A 6,505-nucleotide genomic window follows, 5' to 3' on the forward strand; every position below is an offset into this window, starting at 1 on the left:
GAGACCAGGCGGCTGCCCCTGCTCAGCGCCCCGCCTGGTGTGGGCCTGGTCTCTGCAGCCGCTGCAGCTGTGGCAGCCTCCATCTCCAGCAAGTCTCCGGGTCTCTCCTCCTCCTCCTCCTCTTCCTCCTCCTCCTCGTCCTCCTCCTCCACTTGCAGTGAGGCCACAGCACAGACCCCTGGAGGCCCAGGGGGGCCGGAGGCAGGGTCCAAGCCCGAGTGAGGGCCCACCATGCCTCTCCTCCTACTCCTCTGACCCCCACTTTGGTCCCCGTCTAGAAGACAGCGAGGAGGCCAGCGATGGGAGTGCAGGAGGGCCTTGGAGCAGGAGTGATAAGGGAGAAAAGACCAAAAAAATCTAACAACCAAAAAAAAAAAAAAAAGAAAGAAAGAAGAGAAACCAACAAAAAAAACCAAAAATAATCACAACAGAAACCAGCTGCCCCAAAGGAACCAGAGGTGAAAAACAAACAAAAACCAAAAAACAGACCCCCCCCCCACAACCAAACAAACCAAAAACCAGTTGCAAGCCAGACCTCAGTGTGCTCATCCTCACAGCTAGGACACCAAATAAGAACCCCAGCCAGGGGCCTAGAAGCCTGAGGGCGGACCTCACCCTGAGCCCCTGGCTGTGGGGCCAACCTGCAACCTTGCCTCCCCAGCAGGGGGCCAAAGAAGGAAAAAGAGAACGTGCCAGCCTCCTAGCCCCAGCCCCCAGCCCTGGGCCAGTGAAGACGGCACAGCCTGGGCCAGAGGGGTGGGGCTCAGCACCACCACCAAATGTTCTTTTCCGAAAGGTGACAGAGAAAGGGCCTGAACAACCTTACACCAAATATTCAGTAGCTTCATCCAAAGGATGTACAGAATTTTTAGCGTTGTGTTCAACAGAATGTGTCCCCACCATGCGTCCTTTCCCCTCCCCCCAGCTCTCCCCACCCAGGCAGGGGGTCTCGCTTTAACCTCCTCCCTCCCCCCGCCAGTGGAGAGTGCAGGGGAAGGCCTGGGATGACTTTTCACCCCTGTACTTCCCCCTTTTCCCTTTGAAGGGTGGGCTAGGCCATTTTTGCTAAGTTCTAGCTCTCACATGTCCCCCCTCACCGGGTCACCCTCCTGTGCTCTGGGACCTCCCCCCTCCCTGGCCTATGGGGAGGTGGAAGTTCCAGGCAAGAGGGAATGAGGTGAGGGCATCCAAGTTGTCTTTCTTTCCATCCTTGTCTGTCAGTTTCCCTGAAAAAAAAATTCATATTCCAGTGCCTATCCGTGGAATCCTTCACGTTCTTTGACATTGACCAGAAACCAAAAAGAGAACTCACTTCACTTCCCCCCACTCCCCCGTGCCCCTCTGATACTGGCAGATGCCTCTTCCTCTCCCTGACACATGCAGACACGCACTCACCCCAGTGGTGGGGTTCCTCGAGATGGCATCCCCATCAGGGTCCGTGTGGCTGGGACAGTGCCATGACCTGTGGTCCCCATCTGAGAGGGCACTGTGGTAGCCACTGCTCCTATGAGACCTCCCTCTAGTCTTGGCTGGACCCTGTGTTTGCTCAGCGCCAGACACATCTCCACGTCGACAGACAGAGGAGACACCGCTGGGAGCCACTTTGCCCCCTGCTATTGTGGAGGCCAACAAAGTTTTGAACCAAAAACAAAAAACCAAACAAACAATAAATTAAAACTAGAAAAAAGAATTTATATATATATTTAAGGGAAAGAAGAAGAGAGCTCTTCAAGAATAAGAAGGAGCCGAGAGGCGGAGCCAAGCCCTGTCCAGGCCCTTGGTCCCCAAGGCTGATGGAAGGACAGATGCTTCTTTCTCTTCACAAATACCTCATGGACGTCGTCTTCGGGAAAGCCGGAGGGGGGCGGCTGGGGCAGGGCCTGTCCCTCAGCCAGGGCAGATGGGAGCGGGTGGGCAGGGCTGAGAGAGGGTGCCAGGGACTGGGGTGAAGAGCCCCATACTCCCTGCCCCACCCCAATCAACTGAAAAAGCTTTAAAAAAACAACAACAGGAAAAAAGGAATAAGAAGACAAAAAGAATGGATGAAGGAAAACTAACACACTTTCGGGTGGTTTGATTCCTCCTTTGATTTCTTTTTCTAGTCCATCTGTCCTCTCTCCTCTGTAACTTTTCTCTCTGCCTCTCTCTCTCTCTCTCTCTCTCTCTCTCTCTCTCTCTCTCTCCTCCCTCCCTCTCTTTCTCTCTCCTCCCACCCTCTCTCTCTCTCCTCTCTCCCTCCCTCCCTCTCTCTCTCTCTCTCTCATTCACTACCCTCTCTCTTCCTTCTTCTCTCATCTCTCTCAATCTCGTTCTTTCTGTGTCTCTCCTCAAACCAAAGTGTTGCTGTGAAGGACGAGAGCCATGGAAATCAGCGTGGCCCTGCCCCTCGCTGGGCCAAGCAGAGCAGAGGGAGGGGGAACCCCCGAGACAGTGCTGCTGGACACTGAGGAGAGGCAGACAGAGCCTCGGATGCCACTCTGGGCCCTGAGGCCTCCATGTTCTTTTTCTCTTGTCTCCCTTCTCCCACCCGGGAAATGAAACTGTTGGGCTGGGCCACAGAGGCAGCAGAGACTCGGCTGTTTTGGGGGTCTGGGGTGCCCTGTCTGGTAGCAGTGGAGTGGCTGCCCCTCGGACCCTGGCACCCATGATGGCATGCCATCAGCCAGCCTCGCCGGAATGTAAGAATCTCTATCCAGGATTAATTAAATGGATTTCAATTGATGCCCTCACCCTACCTCTGAGTTTGTCCATTTTTATTTCCTGAAGAGAAGAGACTATTGAGAGGGCCTGGGCAGACAATAAGGACATTTGAGCAGAGCAAAGTTAAAGGAATTACAACCAAAAACCCCTCCGAGAAGACAGGCAGCATGGAAGGCATGGTGGAGATGACTCAAACAAAAACTATGATTTCAGACCAAAAAAAGAAAAAAAGAAAAAAAAAGAAAGAAAAAAAAGAATAAAATGGGGAAAAAAAGAGAAAAAAAATCCAGGACTCACCACCACCCACTTCATCCTGCTTCCTCCCCATCAAGTCCTGCCACCTGGGACCTCTCCCCAACCCCAGTATGGGGGGAGTGGGGCAGACAGCAGAGGAGGAAGTAGGGAGCAGGGATAGGGCCAATGATGCCCTGACACTGGTGGAGGGACCCCCCCATGCAGCTGGGGGGTGGTGGGGACCCTCCCCATACAACCCCTATAACTGGGAAAAGAAAAACAAGAATAAAAGAAAATTCCTGGGAGGGGGAAAAATAACCAAATCCCAAGCTTTAACTACAGCTGTGAAACCAAATATTGGGAAGGGGATGGGAGGGAGGGAGGGGCAAGTGTGCCCCAGGTCTCCCCCCTGGGCCCCCTCCCCCGAGGACTCGAGATAAGGCACCAAATACCTCATAGAACTTTAATGTTAAAAAAAGGAAACCAAATATCGTTGGCTGGGGGCCAGCCAGGGCAAGGGGCTGGGGGGCAGAAGGGAGCCAGGGTTGGGAAGGTGATGGGGGAATTTGTGCCCCCCACTCCCCTCTTGCCCTTTCCACTCCAGTCCCCCGGCTGAACTCCGGGAAACAAAACTATCTCATCGTTTTTATTTTGTGGTCTGTACAGAGCCTGTGTCCGTGTGTCTGTGTGAGAGAGAGATTTGGGGGGTTGGGGAACATTATATGGGGGTTGGGGAGGGAGACCCCAGACCAGGCTCTGGGCTAGGTGTGATGTCTGAGGTGAGGGGCCAGGGGCCTGGGCTAGAAAGAGAGGAAGATGAATGGATTGGAGAAATGGGACAGGGGGCACCCTCTGAATTCCTCTTTTCCCCAACCATGACTTCCTGCTTGAGGAAGGGACAGAGACTGGGTCTAGCTTGATGGTGGACCTTTTAATTGTGCCAAAAAAAAAAAAAAATGCCAGTAACTAAAACACTGGTCTCTGTTGTCTCCTGGGAGTGAGGGGTAGTGTAAGTGGGGATGAGTGGAGATTGGGAACTCTGGCTCCTGTATGAGTTGGGACTAAGATCAGGAGGAAGGGGAAGGATATATTTCCCACTCATCTATTTCTCTGGGGAGGACCGAGAGAGAGGGTCTCTAAGCCCCACATCCAAGCCATGTAGCGCGGGTGACCTCCTGACATGACTAGATTTCCTCACCCACCCAGATCCCAGGTGCCTCTCTCCCATTTAGCCCAGGGTAGGGGGAACTGAGTGAGAGAGAGAGTGAGACGGACTGAGCAAGATTGAGACACGCGGGCCCCCCACTGGCCTCTGAGTGGGAAAGGCAAGTGCGAGAAATAAAGGCCTCCAAGAGAAAAAAGAAACAAACCAAAGATTTAACCATTAAAAAAAACACACACAAAAAAAACCACAGACAACTCCGCTACCTTTTTATACGTTGGAAAAAAAGTGAAAAAAATTAAAATTAAAAAAATACACAAAACAAGCCGCAGTTCCTTCGTGCGGTTTGAACTTTGACCTCAGCAGTCTCCAAAGCAAGATGACGATGACAAAGGCGAAACAAAAAAAGAAAAAGAAAAAATAATGTATATTTTTAAGTATTTGTCCTTGAGATGTTAGCTCCTTGTTAAACACAAAAAGGAGAGAAAAATCCAGACAGAAGTGTTGCTGGGACGGAGACAACTATTTACTATGTCTGTGACCCCTCCTCTCTGCCTCCCCCTTCCTCTCCCCTCCTCTTTCCTCTGTCCCTGCTGCCCTTCCCCCATCCTGTCCTCCAAGCCCAGGGGCTCAGTATTTATTTATTTATATAATTGCAGGGTGACTGGGGGCCTCTCTCAACAACTGTAGAGAAGGCCTTTGGATCATGGTGGGTAAGGAAGGGGCAAGGAGTCTTTGGGGGAAAGCAGGGGCCTGATCTTTGATCAACTCCTCTCTGCTGGCTCCTTCCAGGCTTCTTATCCCACTGCTGCCACCACTACCTCCCAAATCCAAGGCTGCACTAGGGCAAGGTGATCTCCCACCATGTAAAGATCTGGTTGGCTCAGCCCTTGCTGGGTGGGTGTCTTTCACCTACTCATTTGAATGACTGGGTGGAATGGCGATGGGAGGAGGTGGCAACGAGTGGGCATAGGAGACCAAAAAGTGGCTTCTGGAAATTGATTAGGCCCTGGAGACCTTCTCCATTCTCACCAAGTTAGCCCCCCGTTTCAGTTCTGTCTGACCCCTGTGTTGGTAGCCCTTCCCTTCCCATCCTGCACCCCCTTCCTGTCTCTTCTCGTGGTAGCGGGTTAGCGTTTCAGTGTTCTTAACTCCAATCTGCTTGTTCATTGTACAATGTGCTTCTTTTAAGGCCCCATTTTTGTAACTTGAGTGTGTCATTCATCTGAACAACATCAAAAAATAAAAAATTAAAAACTGTACAGAGAGAAATGCTGCCGGCTCTCCCTTGGTCTCCTCTCTTTCCTGGGAAGGTTGGTGGGAGAAATCAGGGTATGGGGTGGGTATGTGTGCACTGGGGAGGGGCAGGCTTTACTTCTGTTTAGGTAAACATTCACTCTGGCGTGGCTGTTGGTTGGATTGCTGTCCTGCAAAAGGTGGAAAGGTGGCAGGTTAAATTCCCAGTCAAGGTCAGGGCACATACCCAGGTTGTGGCTTCAATCCCCAGTCAGGGCCCTTACTGGAGGCAACCTGTCAATGATGACATCAATTTTTTCCCCTCTCTCTCCCCCTTCATCTAAATATCAATGAAAAGCATATCCTCGGGTGAGAATTTTAAAAAAATAAGTTTTTTGGGTTTTTTTTTGCCAATCAGAAAACAAAGGTTTGAAACTTAGGATGAATTCAAATTCCTGAATTCAAATCTCAGTTCTGCCATTTTATAGATATGTGATCTTTGATATGTAACCTTCAATGTCCTCATCTGTAACAGGGACAATACCTATTCTGGGGTTGGTAAGAATTAAATGATGCAGATTTCAAGCACATTGTCTTTAATAAATGAGAACCACAAAAAAACAGGAAACCAGTATTTCCCCACTTCCATCCCCAGAGGACTAACAAAATCCTTTAAAAACTGAGTTGGGCCCTAGTTGGTTTGGCTGAGTGGATAGAGCGTCGGCCTGCTGACTGAAGGGTCCCAGGTTTGATTCCAGTCAAGGGCATGTACTTTGGTTGCAGGTTCCCTGGCCCTGGTCAGGGTGTGTGCAGGAGGCAACCAATCGATGTGTCTCTCACATTGATGTTTCTCTCTCTCTCTTCCTCTCCCTTCCACTCTCTCTAAAAAATCAATGGAAAAATATCCTCAGGTGAGGAGTCACAAAAAACAATAAAAAAAAATCTGAGTTGGCCCAGCTGGTGTGGCTCAGTGGTTGAGCATCAACCTCAGGAAGTCGAGGTTCAATTCCCAGTGAGGGCACATGCCCCGGTTGCATGCTCAATCACACGTGGAGCAGCCAATCAATGATTCTCTCTCGTCATTGATGTTTCTATCTCCCTCTCTTCCTCTCTGAAATCAGTAAAAATATTAAAAATATACATTTAAAACAAAAAATGAGTTAACTTGAAGTC

Source organism: Myotis davidii, unplaced genomic scaffold (assembly GCF_000327345.1).
Source record: "Myotis davidii unplaced genomic scaffold, ASM32734v1 scaffold1577, whole genome shotgun sequence".
Taxonomy (NCBI): domain Eukaryota; kingdom Metazoa; phylum Chordata; class Mammalia; order Chiroptera; family Vespertilionidae; genus Myotis; species Myotis davidii.